Source organism: Gopherus evgoodei, chromosome 7 (genome assembly GCF_007399415.2).
Source record: "Gopherus evgoodei ecotype Sinaloan lineage chromosome 7, rGopEvg1_v1.p, whole genome shotgun sequence".
In the NCBI taxonomy this organism is placed as follows: Eukaryota; Metazoa; Chordata; order Testudines; family Testudinidae; genus Gopherus; species Gopherus evgoodei.
The window spans coordinates 49,732,475-49,748,924 of NC_044328.1; the positions used below are offsets into that span (position 1 = coordinate 49,732,475).

Here is a 16,450-nt window from a genome sequence, read left to right on the forward strand (position 1 = left end):
ACATCACTTTTATATCTTCTCGGACAGATCCTGCCATGCAATGCCTACCATCACCAAATCACAATATTGGTTCAGTATTTATTTTGTCACCAATCATTTACTACAACACCCGAGGGGGGGGGGGGTTGGAAAATTTCCAACCAAGCATTAACCCAACTCAGTCTTACCTAACTAAGAAATCTAATGAGACCATATCTAAAAAGAGTATAGCCGCTTAGAATTCCAAGGTGAGGGGAGAGAGACAAAGATATTAGGCTTCCATCTCTCTGTTCCACCTGTTCGCAATCCCTTGCAGCACCCACCTTCTTTTCTGCTACTAGACTGGTTGTATCTTTTTTCTATCTTGACTGACACCACACATTCATTTTGCATAGGTTACCAAATAGCTTCAGACTTCAATAACTTTCAATTACTACTCATCTGGGCTTGAATCTGTGACTTGAGGTGAAAGGGTCTAGATCAATATTAAACCCCTGAGTAATCTAGTGCCCTATGCTGGTCCAGTTTTATATACATTTCATGTATTATATAAACACTTATGCAAAACTACTGTTCCCTTTATTTTGTCACGGCACCACATTGCAGTGATAAAAGTTGAATTATAAAAATTGTGTGTGTTAGTGAAATATAAATCAAGCAAATGTTAAACCATTGCATCTACTTCAAAAGTTTTGACATATTTAGTACAAAGGATTTAAATTGCACTTCTAGCCCTAAGGCTTGCAATGAGGAAGCCTGCCCGATTAATGTAATTAAAAGGACCACTTAGCTCACAATTCATTAAAAAAATTAAATAAATTTGGCCTTATTGTTTGCTTCCAACTGGCAGTGTGGTTTGTAGCTAAAAATGTCCGCTGCTTTATACATAACAAATTATTTTAGCACATCCCTTTCCTCTGCTCTGCATATGATTAAAGGAACAGAGGTTAAACACAGCCATAAAGAATTTGGTGAATTCTATTTTTGTTAACACTGGCATCCAGCTCTCCTGTCTCAGCTTTACAACACTCTGGAAATATAGTAACTTCACTCTGAAATTAGTTAAAAAGCCTACTTCTATTGCAGAAGTTATTTAAACATCTCAAAGTTTCCTGCTGTACTAATTTTGCACTGTCCTTCATCCAATGCACCAATCAGCAGTGGTGGGGGCGGAAAAGAATAAAAACAAGTTGGCAAATATACACAGACAAATATTTCATTCTGGCACTGTTCTGTTTTAGAAAATACTGCAATAGCAGTATACTTCTGCTCCCTTGATCATGGATAAATAAAGCCAGTAAAAATCAGGGGGCAGGGAAAGAAAGAATCAGGGCTAAAATATTTTCAAAGGCATGAAAGTCTTTAATTATGGCTCTGTTATTTAAATTTACTTGCCATTACTTGAAATTTACTTTAGTCTATCCAAGAATTTAAATGCTACACATGCATAATAACAAATATAATTTCTACTATAAATTCTACTGCAACATTCTTTTAATGTTGAAAACTAAACATCACAGTTACTTTAATTTAATGCTGATGTAATGGGGTTACTGTTATTGAGCACCCCTTCATGGCCAGAGGTCACTCAGCGGCATCCTGCCTCTGTTTCTGCCCCCTTCAGGTTTCCTTAAGAACTGCAGAAAGGCTTGTCTCTGGGTTACTACCACACCCGTCAGTGGCTGGCTTAATAACAGAAACAGAACTTAATCTTCAGGATCCCACAAGAAAATCCGTAACAACCAAAAAGTCAATATTTAGTTCCGGTGTCGTCTTCTGTGCCAGTATGTTCTCACAGCCCATCCTCCCATCTCTTCCTAGCTGAAGCTCAGCCTTCTAGCACTGGCCTCCAGGCCCAAACCCACTCAGGGTTTCTCACAGCAGTCTCCTGCTCACTGAGCTCTGGCCCCCAAATCCCCTTGGTTGTCAGGGTTTTCCTGTAGGAGCCTCTCTCATTCCCCACAGTATCCTATGCGTCTCCCCTCCATGCAGCTTCCTGATGATATTTATGGGGAAATGGTCTCCTCTCTCCCAGATACGCCTCCTTAGTAATCAGAGCTCGCTGGTCCCAGGCCTCCAAAACTTAAGGGGCAAGCCACTCTGTTACAGCTGGAAATAAATAATACAAATTAATAAAAAAATGTTTGGAATATGAGGTATTCTTCAGGACTGACCTATAAAGAAACTACTACACCACTTTCTCCTATCCTGAGCAAAAAGCTGCACTAGTAAAAAGCTGCACTGAGAGACTATAAACTAGGGATCTTTGCATTCTTGTGAGATCATCCTTGTGTTTAAATTATCTGTAAGGATTCTAACGTGGGGCCTGATTTTGCTACCTTTACTCACAAAGTTAGTACAGGAATTTACTCTGCAAACAGCAGCTGACATTGTCGGGATCAGGGCCGACTCTATGTTTTTTGCTGCCCCAAGCATGGCAGTCAGGTGGTCTTCAGCGGCGTTTCTGCGGTAGATCCGCCCCGGTCACATGGATTCGGCACACCCGCCGCCGAATTGCCAGTGAAGCCGCGGGACTGGTGGGCCTCCCACAGGCATGCTGCAGAAGGCCACCTGACTGCCACCCTCACAGCAACTGGCGGGCCGCCCCCCGCAGCTTGCTGCCCCAGGCAAGCACATGCTGCGCTGGTGCCTGGAGCTGCCCCTGGTTGGGACTACTCATGGGGTAAGATACTAGTCAACATGAATGATGGTGGCACAGTTGGATCCTTGTTGAATACTCAGTTTTCCCAAATAGCTGCAATAGTAGGTGAAATTCATCTCTCCCCATACAAATCCTGTGTAATCTGGGCTTTGTGCAGCATGCTAAACCAGACAATGGAAGATAAAATTCACACAACCCACAGACAAGCTGTGAGGCTGCAACCCAAACCCTGCACAGCCTCTCTTCCTTCCAGTCTATGAGGAACAGCATGCAGGGGTTTGGGCCCACTGGGTCTCCAAGAGACTCTCCAGAGTCTGGTTCCCCACCACCACCATAAACTGTGCGACCCTTACTGGAGCTGCCTCAGAGACACCCTTAACTGATGCCCAGGAAGTGCAGCAGTCCTTTCCGCCTCCACCCCGCAAAGTCTTATGTGGGTCCTGTGCACCTGGGTAAATGTCACACCGTATGATGCATTTTGTTAATATTCACACTAATCCTTCTGTGCTCACACCCACAACATGTGGGAAGAGTACAGAGGGAATTAGGAAAAAAAAATTCACTCGTCCTGTACAGAATGATCTTGGAGGCACCATCATGGCCAAGCAATTCCCGTGTTTCCAAATTTCATTGTCTGTTAGCAAATTGGTGAGAGCACCTTTTTTTTTAAAAAATGACCTTTGTTTATTAGAAAGTAAGTGGAAAGCAGCTCATTTCACACAGTCTGCTGAACAGTTACTCCATATTCAAAATGGTGACTAAGAAGAGAAAGACCCTATAATCTCAATATTTATTAATTCCCTGAGCAATCCAGTTTCCCTCATTTTATTATATTTGATATACTATGTATGTATGTATGTATATGAGGCTGTATTTCTTGTACGATCCTTCTGAAATCTTTTCTCCACATAAGTTGCATCATTCCAGACTTAAATTTTATTCTAATGTGTACGTTTCATATGTATTTAATGTACACTGTACTATGAAGGAGAAAAATAATCTACAAAAAGACAAATTCTCATTTTCTCTTGCAGTAGTCAAACACCAAAACTCAGTCTGTCAGACTTCTAAGCTTGTCTAATGTCTGTCATCTGCATCTGAAATTAATAAAGTCTACCCATGGTGTATGATTTTTCTATTGCTCTGATATTCAATATATACAATAATTTGTCATTTAAATTCACAGAAATATATGCTAAAGTAGCAATGTGTTTTCACTGTCAGTTTTAAAGACTATGAACTTTATGACTGACATCAAAGCCCTGTTTTGTCCCCCCAACTCACTACATAGCTCTAGCAATACTTGGGCTGACCAATTACTTCTAGTACTTTGATGGTGTACTCTTTTTCCTTTATTACTTATCATTTAATTTAGGTTTGATAAGAACAAAGAGAGCCTATTAAATATAGGGCAATAAAAATACCATTAATAATAGCAGAAATATGAGTTACACCAGCAGAAGCTAGGAAATGCAGAGATAAGACTAATATTCTGTTTTTAACCTCTCTCATTGCATTTTGCTATTTTAGGACTCCAATGAAAAGGGGATTATTTTACATTTTAGTAGTAATTCAGACAGTTTTGTTTGCAAATGCAGCAGAAAAGGACAAAAGGTAAAATACTTTTGGGAACTATTCTCATGACTAGTGTGAACAGGATTTGCCTCAGAGCTCCCATTCTCAGAGAGACTAGAATGTAATTATGTGTTTAGAATTCCCACATGAGGGCACTATAGTGCACCTCTGGTAAAAGAGTTTAAAAAAAAAAAAAAAAAAAAAAAGCAACCTTGCCTCCAGCCATCAGTTCCTTTTAATCTGGGTCAGCAGGGACAATAGTAATACTAAAAAAAATACATATATATAATCTCCAATAATAAGAATGGGTCAGAGTAGAACTACATTAAATACTTCCTTTGAAGTTACATCATTACAGGTAATTTAGCATTTTTCCAAAGGTAAATCTTCAACTAATTCCTAACTCGTGGAGAATACAAAAGATAGCAAAATTTCTTTGTTAGAACAAAGAAGAATCATTAAGGGGCCTGAATGTATAACAGATAAAAATTAAAATGATAAACGGACATCATGAATACTAAAGGAATTCTATGTGAGAAAAAATAAGTGAAAGTATTCAGCAGATATTCAAAGAACTATAAGAAGAATTAAGAAGTGACCCTTTCACCCCAGCTCCTTTTTTATTTTAAAAGAAACAAGAGGCAAAGCTTAATTAATATGGAGCCTAAGTACATTTTCCAATGTTGCACATGTCAACATCCCCCAAGCCTGTATGTGCAACACATAAAATGCATTAAATGGCTTAAAGTCTGAGTCTATGAGACACAGTCATGAATTCCAACTGCCCAGTGTCCAAAACTACTGGAAGTTTTGCCAATCCAAAATTCAGCATAGAATGCTTTCAAAAGCCTAAAACCACATTTGTATTGTCTTGACTCAGTGGAAGTAGAATACTGTGCAATCTATACCTCTATTGCTTAAGAATTATACCTTATACTGCGTAGTTCAAAAAGAAATTCCCATGCTGTATTTGCAACCTGCATTCAAATACACCACAGACCCACTACCATGGTATACAGCAGGCACTGCTCTTTGGGCAGAATAGAAAGCCAGTGAAAGTCTTGACACCTACAGGATATCTCAAGGGCTGGAAATAGGACTTTTGTATAAATAAATAGTATAAAAAGTGTGGGCCCTAAAATATGTGTTGTAAAAGTGTCAACATCATCTCCTACGGCATATTTTCTCAGTATTATATGAGGGGGTTAGAACAGAATCTGCCACAAAGGTCAGCAGGACCAGCATGCAACACAATACTGAATATTACAGGATAAATGTTACTAGAATTTAAATGGGCACATTCAGAACAGGATGTGGTCCAATCTTTGGCCCAACACCATCCATGGCATGGAACCTCCAGAAGCTGTGCAGGCTATCTAGGCTCTGCAGTCACAAATAAAGCAGATGTTGAGTGCAAAAGCAGCTTCAAGGAGGCCACATAATGCTTATACAGCCACTCAACACCTCCCCATCCCAGGGTCACAGTAAAAGATTTTACTCATTGCTGTATACAGGGGCATCAAACACCAGGTGTAAGGGGAGACACTGAATGACGTTCAAGTGGGTAAGAAGATTCCTACCTAGTGAGTTATAAGTCAGTTGAGGACAGACTGAACAGGATTACTTGGCTGAACAACTGTATATGCCCAGAGTACTATAGGAAACTGAAAAGGGGTAAATCAGGAAAATAATCTCTGCCACTTTAAGTGTATTCTGACAACACTGGAGTTCAAGGATCCAAGAGATGTCTTCTTTTCAGCCTGCCTTCAAAGACCCAACTTTCATCTTCCTTTAATCTACTACATGCCACTTTCATGAGTGCAGTAGTTGTGATCACACTACAAGCTCTGAGATTTTGCAGACAGTCCTGTAAACCAAAGAGAAATGCCCAAAGCCGGAAATTAGGCAGGTTTGCTGACAATTCTGAAATGGACTTCAGCTAAGACCAAGCCCGACCCAATAACCCAACCTCCATGGCAATGATGGAGAAGTTTGGGGCAACAATAGAGAGTCCAAAAGCCACAGTTACTATCACCACCTCCCTGAAAAATCAATTTTTTCTCAACAATGACAGGGTATAAGAATCTGGACCCAGTCCCTTCCCCTCCCATCAAAAGAGCTGCTCTTGGGTTACTACAGCTCTAAGGTTGGAACACTTCCCAGCACATAGGGCAGAGAGCTCATGTATATGAAGTTTCCTCCTTGGGCAGACTAGGAGCTCCCTGTTGTACTAATGGTACAGGTTCCCTCTTTGCACACCAGGTGCACAGTGCATTCAGACGGCCTATCTGGATTCATGTGCCTCCATCTTTTGATATATGGGGCCTGTGACTTAGCACTATTGGTGAAAGTCCCTCTCATGCAGACAGTCTATACAAAAAGTATGTACTATTTATGTCCCATTTTTAAACCATTCAGTTTAAATGGTTAAGTGGGACTCCAATGGTGTATAAACAACATTGCACAGGTATATTTTGGCAGGCTGATAAATTTAATTAACACAGAAAGTGAAAATATTTGAAGTTCAAAGCCCTGGATAAAGTGGTTGCTTTCTTAATTTTCCATATACATAACTAAACCTTTAAAAAGTCTACATATCTATAAATTGATAAAAAATGCAATCCAATACAAAGAATTGCCATTTTCAAGCTTAGCTAAAATATCAATTAAGTTGAAAGAAGCTACCCACTTTTTTCCCTTTAAACAAAATTACATGAAATAATTTGAAAAGTTCACCATTAGAATATTGTCAAAAATGACCTCTGCACAAACAGAATACATAAATTATAACAAAGATGGAAAAGTCGGTCCCTATTCAGAGCTCACTGCCCTATCTATAAAATTCATCTCCTCAGTGAGAGAAAATAATATATCGCTCTAAAGCAACATTTTAAACATGGTTAGGTGAAGTGGATTTGAAATTTGTTCAGGATTCTTGCATTGTAAAAAAAAGTTTCCTTTGTCTTTTTATGTTTTGATTAGTGAGTTTAAAGACTTGCCAACAATCTAGATTGTTAACAGACCACAACTGTTTATCTTTGAAGGCTCTTATTTTTAAGATAATAAATATAATGAGTAAATATATATATAAATATAAATTATCTTTTTATTGAAACAAACTATTTTCATTACTAAGGTTTATGTATAAAATACAAGTTATTGCACTTATCAACTGAACATACTGTACAAAATGCAAGTATGATTATTTAAATCACGTTATGAGTTTTGATGAGGTTACAAACAAGAGATAGTCAATCAAAATAACATTATATCAATTAAATGCTTAAAGATTGTAGATCCAATGTTAGGTAGACAAACTCTCCATTGTAACATATGACCATATATAACCACATATAAATATTGAGATGAAATTTAGAGAACACACTGAACTTTCTGAAGCATTTTAAGAGGATAGCAAAAACTATCTTCTTATTATTTAAAATATGAAGAATCCGTTAACTCTTAATAGCTAAATGGGTAAAGGTTGTTAGAGATGAAAATATATCCACAGGCTAAAAAACATTTATCGTTAAAAAAAAATATACTGTCTTAGTGAAGATGGTCAAGCTCTCCATTCGCAACAAATTCACGATGAGATTTCAAGATGGCTGTGTAAACATGTCATATGGATATTCACATGTGAAGATGTATTTGCATGAGTAACCATAACACTTTCCAGTTCCAGAAACATTTTTGTGAACACAATTTTTGTTGCACAAATTCGCATGAAAAGCAAGTAAATGGAAGTCACAAAAGCAGTTACGCAAATTCATGACTTCCATTACAACAAATGTTCATGAATCTTTGTGTGCAGTAATTGCCTACGTCTAATTGCCAACTAGCAACAACTGTGGTGGTGATATCTGCAATATGTACACTTGGCCTTACAGACTGGACTGTAACCATCAAATGATATCACACTGGATGCCAAATGACAAGCAGATGGTATCAACTCTCAATCACTAAAACTTGGACTGAATTTGAACTGCTGACCTAATGTGAAAGACTATATCCCCTTGAACAATTTGTTCACCCACGCTGTCCTTGCTGAGGCATTTTAACTGAATACTGATGTCTTATTCTAGATTCAAATAAGATGTTTCTGGTCTTTTTGACAGATTCCTCACTATTTCCTTTTTTTTTTTTTTTTTTTTTTTAAGAGCTTGTTGGAAAAATTGACAAAACATTTTTGTAAGAATTTGCTGATTCATCCAAAGTGAAATGTTTCACAGAAATGATGCTATTTACATGACATTCTGCTCGAAACCAGGCAGATTTTGAAACCTGTCTGGTTTCCTCGTAGCTCATCTGCTTGCCTCTTCAGCAGGAAGGCTAATGGGGAGCCAAGAACCTGGAAACCACGTCACCCACCGCCTTCTGAATGGGTTACCGTATTTTGGGGGCATTTTTGTTGTTTTACTTGACTAGTATATGAAAAATAATTAGCGGTGGGTGGAGCACCTCCACAAAAGATAATTACTGTCCCCCGCGCAGCTCTATTTAATTATAGAACTAGTCAAGAAAGCCATTAAGAATGCCAAAGGACACAGACAAAGTAACCCATTCAGAAACACTATAGAGGCAAACAAAATTCGTACTCAATCACTTTACCCTGAGCCACTTAGCTTCACCATTGGAAAGGTCTCCTGGTCAATAACGTACTGCCAAGCTTGTGAAGGGCTTGCACTAACCTCAACAGCACTTCTCTGTCAGTAACTCAATAACTTTTAAGTGCTGCATTTAATCAAATCCAAAAGTTCAGGGAGTATTTTAGGCATCAATGGCCAGAATTCATACTGATTTGGAGAAAAATTAGAAAACTGGAAGGGTGACAGTGGATACATGAAACTCCTGCTAGCTCTTCACCACAGCCATAGCCTCAAACACCTCTGCAATTATATATAGATCAATTAACTAGCTGATGTCAGCCATTAACACATTCCAGCATACTACTACCCTTATAACAATCATTGCTTCTTCTTCCAATAGAGGTTTACATGCTGACACATTGAATGATTTCTCTCTCAGACAGAAAAAATAATAATCGGGGGGGGGGGGAGAATGGGACAGAGAAGAGGAAATGGTGAGAAGGGGAAATGGAGTGTGTGCACACAGCCCCAGCATGGGGATGAGGGAGAATGGGAAACCCTAGAATAGGTGGAAGGGGGCACAAAGAACCCTTGGTATGGGAGACGGAGAATGGGGACCACCGTAATGGAGGCAGGGGGGAACACAGAACCCCTGGCATGGCAGGGAAGGAGGGAATGTGGGGCACACAGAACCTCTGGTGGGGGAGAGACTAGGATATCCTGATATGGGAAGAAGGAGGGAAGGGTGGGAAAAATGGGAATGAGATGCATACAAATCCCCTGCCATGATGGAGAAGGAACATAAAACCTCCTGATGAGGAGAGATTGGAGAGATCTGACAACAGGAAAGGGGGGGGGGCACACAGAGCCCCTACCTGGGAGGGAAGAGGGGTAAAGGCGCACACACAGATCCTGCCATGGAAGGAAATGGAGGGCCTGGGGGAAGGTGGGATGAGTGTGTGTAAGGAGCTCTGGTATGGGGGAGAAGAGGAGACCCTGATATGGAGACCCTGGATGGGGGGCACACAGAGACCCTAGCAGAGAGGAGGTTAGCAGCAGTTGCAGGGCATAGTTGAAAAACAGGGCGTGGCAAACAGGGTGTCTGTGGTGGAGAATGGAGGAATGCAAGGATACGCAGAACATACAAGCTCAGCTTACACAAGCTACAAAGTTTGCAACCTCCTAGCTTTAAACAATCATAGTAGTACAGTAAAACTACTGAATGTACTTTCTTCAATTTGCGTTGATGTTTTGGCTGAAGTGATACGTACAAAACAAAGCCAAGTGAAGACATGAACATTTAAAGAAAGACAGCAAGCTTTGAAAAGTGTGCATTTAACTAGCTAATCACTGTGCCCCTAAGTGTGAACTTTAGGGCAGGTCAATGCTGTCTGGTAGGTTCAGACTACGGAGGTGTGAATAACAGTGTGCTTCCAAGTGCTGTGCTGTAACTCCCCTATGTGGAGTCTGCTGGTGAAAACTTAAAACGTTCCTACTGCACATTGATGTAGTCCTGTTTGAAGGGGACTACGTTCATGCAAACTAGGAACCTTTTCATTCATGCCCACAGCATCCACGCATGGGAGTTACAGTGCAGCACTTTGGTGTGCACAGCTATTCAAAGTCCAGTACTCCAAACTGTGGGGCAGAGCAGACATGTCCTGTATGCTTAAGGAAATTTTCTAATATATATGTTTAGTGTGTAAATGTGTGCAAAATGTTCAGTTCAAAATGTCAGAATTCATTAATCAAAATCATTTCTCACCCCAATCAAAGGGCACTAGTTCTATGTCAATATCAAGTTTCAAACTTCAGCTCTTTTAGAGTAGCTTTGTCTAAAAAAGTTGTAAAAGAAGTTTTTACAATATAAAAAGCATATTCCCCTTCCCCGCTCCCAAACTCAAACACAGAAAAGATACTGTTCAAACTTAAAAAAAATAAAACAAAATAAAACCCCACACATTTGGGTAGAGAGCAACCTTAGATAAATTCAGCTGAATGTTTCTGAAAGCCAGGAGAACACAGAAAAAGGACATTATAATGGAAATCGTTCTGAAACTCTAACTATACTGGGTGATATCTAGCAACTGCTATAATATTGAATGTGAACTGCCATTAAATTTAATCTTAAATATTGTTATTGCAACCTGACTCACTATGATATCTTTAAAGAAAATGATATCATTTAGTACTACTTCAAGAAGTGAAACTCAGCTAGTCATCTGGACCATAAAATAGCAGATTACTCCATCGTGCTGGCTGGAGCAGCTAGGAATAAAACTAGATTTACCAACCACATTATTTTTATTAGGAAATGTTTCAAAGCAGACATCATCCCAAAAGACTTTAGACTCATTCCATCCAAATATACGCTATGGAGAGCAGCAAAAACATGTACTGTGTAAAGAACAATTTGTAAATGTTGTAGAAAAATATTACAAGATATGCTGTAATATATCATCCTATCTAAGTAAAATAAGTTAACTGAAGACAGAAATAGAAAATAATAAAAACTTCTATGCAATTCATGTATTAACAATTTAAATCTTTATGAGATCTGATGTGTGTTAATGGGAACTGCTCCACTGAATCCCTGTACATCAAGATTTAGTCTGGTACCCCACTTGCTCTTTCTGAATTTGCAGGCTAATATAAATACATTAAATCACAAACTAGATAGTGAAATCTCTGGACTTGGTACGGGGAAAACAACACCTGAACGAAAATCTTGTGAAGTTAAAGGTGGTAGGTTAGTGTAAGTTTTGTATTTGCACACCTAGGCTCAGACTGCAATGAGCTCTGAAGGGCACAACAATCTGCCCCATAAGTTTTCACTGCAGAATTGAGAAACTACTTTGTAAATAATTTATACAGCAATTGCATGCACAAATCCGGTATCTGCATGAACAAATGTCATTTTGTGTATACAACTGTACATCCAAATTAAACTCATATTTACATGCCAAAATCTTTTAAATATTAAGTCCAGAAAATTCATAGTGCTACCATTTTGACACTGAGTTCATTGACATCAATGGAGCTATGCTGATTTGCCTCAGCCAAGGATTTGACCCATTTTCTTATTAGAACTTCTTTCTATACCCGAAGGGGGAAGCTACCATATAACAACAACACTGTTTCTAAGAGGAACATTCATATACTGGTTAAAAACAAAAACTGAAGGCATTTACACAACTATCCTATAAATTTTCACCCCTGTCATTCTCTGTCATTCAAAAGACATACATGTATATCCAATTTTTCAGTCTTTGTAGAGTTGGAGTGAAGAAGTAGTAATGGAGTTGACAATTGGACAGGCAAGCCTAAAGTCACCAAACTTGGTAATATGCATGCTGTGTGTTTTATCACCTTACCAGACAAACCATTCATCTCTTTCAGTTTTGACCTTTTATTCCTAATCAACATAATCACCTCAGCCAATATTATTCAAAATACTTTAGCTGAAGTGAAAATATAGAACAAAAACATATAATGACCAGTGTTTTTTAAATAAACCACCAAATGCAGTCTTCCCTTTAAAGAGTTGGTTCTATTATGCTTTTGTCGTAAAAAATATAGTATATTATAATATTAGTCGGACCATGCAGGACCACTAATTATGAATTGTATTTATGTAACTGAAATTTTGTTAATTGGCATGACCAGGGATAATGTATGAATAATTTAACCTCCTTGATTCATTTTCCATTTCTAGCCTGATTGGTTCTACACAAGTAGTAACATGGTCACTTAGCAATAACTGCAGTGAAAGATCAGAAATGAAATCTGACTGAGAATACTGTACAATTGTTTGCATTAGAGAAAAATAAACTTTAGTAGTCCTATAATCCATTGCTCCAAGTTTCTTCTGGGAATTACACGTTTCAATTTCCCTAAAATTATCTCTGTTATAAAATTCTCTCAGTTCTGATTTGTTGTAATGATGTCTCTTTTGAGGAAGCATGTGTTGGGGTTAGAACTCTAGGCTTTTAGTCAGGTGATATGGGTACTGTTCTCAACTCTGACATGCTGTGTAACCTGAAGCAAGTCACTTATCTGATTTATCTCCATTTCTACATCTGTAAAATGGAGATAACATTAACTAATCCATATCCCCCTAGCCGTGTCATAGTTACGACCATTCAGAACCTCGCAGCAGCTCTAAGGACAGAACCTAGATCCTCTAGCTCGAAAATAAGAGGCCCTTCCCACTTGAGCTAATAGAGTATTTCCATCAGCTGCTAGCAGCAGAGGGCTTACAAAACAAAACTGAGACCACCTGATTCTATCCAGTTGAGGGCAGTGGTGTATATGTTTTAGTGATTCCCCCATTTTGGAGAGAACACTTATGTGGATGGGAGAGCTTTAGACCGCTTGCCCTTTTCCACATCTGTCACAACTGTTCAGTAAGGAAATTGTTTTAGCCCCAAATACCAAATTCAAGCTCAGACTGGCCACTGAAGAGATCTAGGGCAGATGTCAGTATTAGCATTGCTGGAAACAGAGCTCATTACTGAGCACAGGTATGGGGCACCTCCACCAGGAGGGCTTACATGCCTTCTATGGGCGATGAGCTTTGAGTTGGGCTCTTGTTGTTAGAGGTACCACAGCCCAATAGGCTTGAAGCATGACTGTGCCTGTAGGCAATATTAATGGAGGCAGACAGCCTACTTGGTTGTCTAAGGGACTGCAAGAACATGGGGCTCTAGGTGATATACTGTTTTCCAGATAAAATCTGGAAATGAAATCATGTTGAAAGCAGAGACCTTCAGTCATATAATGGGCCTGATTCTCATCACAGGACATGTTTGCACAAATACTTAGATATTTGCATTTAGAGAAAATTACTTTATTGAATAGCTGGAAAGCTTTAAATTATAGCTTATTAGAGTGAGTGTAAGAAAGCAAAGAAAACAATATATAACTATCAATATTTATTAAGCACTGAAATGTGGTCGGAGCTGTACAATACAAAGAAGATCACATAAGTGCTGCCACAGGACCTTACAGTCTAAAAGAGAAAGACAGGCAGGCATATAATACACTAGATGATCGGAGGAAGTTCCAAGTTCAAAACTGGTGCAAATTTTTGTTGTGGTGAAATTTTTGTAAATTAGATTTGTTGCTATGCAGAATCATCACTGGAATGCTTCACCCCATAAGTTTATTTTAAAGATGGATTTGAATATTACAGGATAATTGTGTCCTGATACTAGATAAATGCCAAGGCAAACTGGGTGACATTTATTCATGACAGTGTTCTTTTCCAGTGCTTTTATCCCTACTGCACCAAATGATTAATAAGGAAGATGGTGTCATTTTGGCTAGTAGACATTGGTTTAGCTGACATTTATTCACTGTTCCATTACTGAAAAGCCGCATTCTGACTCAGATAATTGATTTTAGCCATTCAGAAATGAGCTTTACATAAAAACAATTTTAAAAGATTTTCAATTAATTTATAATATACTAAAAATGTAATGTATCAGAGGGGTAGCCGTGTTAGTCTGGATCTGTAAAAGCAGCAAAGAATCCTGTGGCACCTTATAGACTAACCGACGTTTTGGAGCATGAGCTTTCGTGGGTGAATACCCACTTCTTCAGATGCATGTGGTGGAAATTTCCAGGGGCAGGTATATATATGCTAGCAAGCAAGCTAGAGATAACGAGGTCAGTTCAATCAGGGAGGATGAGGCCCTGTTCTAGCAGTTGAGGTGTGAAAACCAAGAGAGGAGAAACTGGTTCTGTAGTTGGCAAGCCATTCACAGTCTTTGTTCAATCCTGAGCTGATGGTGTCAAATTTGCAGATGAACTGATGCTCAGCAGTTTCTCTCTGAAGTCTGGTCCTGAAGCTTTTTGCTGCAGGATGGCCACCTTAAGGTCTGCAATAGTGTGGCCAGGGAGGTTGAAGTGCTCTCCTACAGGTTTTTGTATATTGCCATTCCTAATGTCTGATTTGTATCCATTTATCCTTTTCCGTAGAGATTGTCCAGTTTGGCCGATGTACATAGCAGAGGGGCATTGCTGGCATATATTACATTGGTGGATGTGCAGGTGAATGAACCAGTGATGGTGTGGCTGATCTGGTTAGGTCCTGTGATGGTGTCGCTGGTGTAGATGTGGGCAGAGTTGGCATCAAGGATTGTTGCATGGATTGGTTCCTGAGCTAGAGTTATTATGGTGCGGTGTGCAGTTACTGGTGAGAATATGTTTCAGGTTGGCAGGTTGTCTGTAGGCAAGGACTGGCCTGCCACCCAAGGCCTGTGAAAGTGTGGGATCATTGTCCAGGATGGGTTGTAGATCCTTGATGATGCGTTGGAGGGGTTTTAGCTGGGGGCTGTATGTGATGGCCAGTGGAGTCCTGTTGGACATATCTACACCAGCGACACCATCACAGGACCTAACCAGATCAGCCACACCATCACTGGTTCATTCACCTGCACATCCACCAATGTAATATACGCCATCATATGCCAGCAATGCCCCTCTGCTATGTACATCGGCCAAACTGGACAATCTCTACGGAAAAGGATAAATGGATACAAATCAGACATTAGGAATGGCAATATACAAAAACCTGTAGGAGAGCACTTCAACCTCCCTGGCCACACTATTGCAGACCTTAAGGTGGCCATCCTGCAGCAAAAAAACTTCAGGACCAGACTTCAGAGAGAAACTGCTGAGCATCAGTTCATCTGCAAATTTGACACCATCAGCTCAGGATTGAACAAAGACTGTGAATGGCTTGCCAACTACAGAACCAGTTTCTCCTCTCTTGGTTTTCACACCTCAACTGCTAGAACAGGGCCTCATCCTCCCTGATTGAACTGACCTCGTTATCTCTAGCTTGCTTGCTAGCATATATATACCTGCCCCTGGAAATTTCCACCACATGCATCTGAAGAAGTGGGTATTCACCCACGAAAGCTCATGCTCCAAAACGTCTGTTAGTCTATAAGGTGCCACAGGATTCTTTGCTGCTTTTAAAAATGTAATATACCTCATAAATTACAAAATGTATGGGTGAAACAATTTCTTACCTGAAGCTTCACTTTTTAAAAATAATTTTGCCAGTATGCAAGTGTTAGCTAATCAGGTGAATGGTTAGCTAACACTGAAAAATGAAACAACAAAGACAAAGGGAAATCCTGATTCCATTGAAGTTAATGGGGTTTTGCCAGTGACTTCAGGGGAGCTAGGATTCAGCTCAGTCAATGAATGATAATATGCCCTGTTGCACTATTACAGGTAAAATGTAGTTTCTCTAAAATGCTAATGACTGCTTCAAGAAGCAAACCTTTCATATGTTTTATTAAGCCCGTCAGAAGAAACATGGAAGAAATTGGGTAGTACCATCTGTAAACACAAACTGCCAGCTTCAAGCATAAAGGAAAAATACTGAACATTTTTTCCCTTTATTTCCATTAATATTTATAAGCTAAAATTCAACCTTTTTTAGCAAAACAACTGATTGCCTCCTCTCATAAAATAAAAGCATAAAAGCTTTTCAATCTATTGTGAAATATATCCTCAATTAGTAGAGTCAAGCAGAAATAAGCAGATGAACCTGAACATTTGATTAAAGGCTAAATCTTGAGTCAATGCATTTTTGATAAATGTGTCCATGCACACGCATAAAAATTAA

At 39.2% G+C, this 16,450-nt stretch overlaps 1 protein-coding gene across 4 annotated transcripts in view; it reads right to left on the bottom strand.

Moving 5' to 3' along the window:
• Positions 1-16,450, bottom strand: part of CABCOCO1 (ciliary associated calcium binding coiled-coil 1) — an 81,264-nt gene that overhangs the window by 36,787 nt on the left and 28,027 nt on the right. The gene's annotated exons all lie outside the window — the stretch shown is intronic.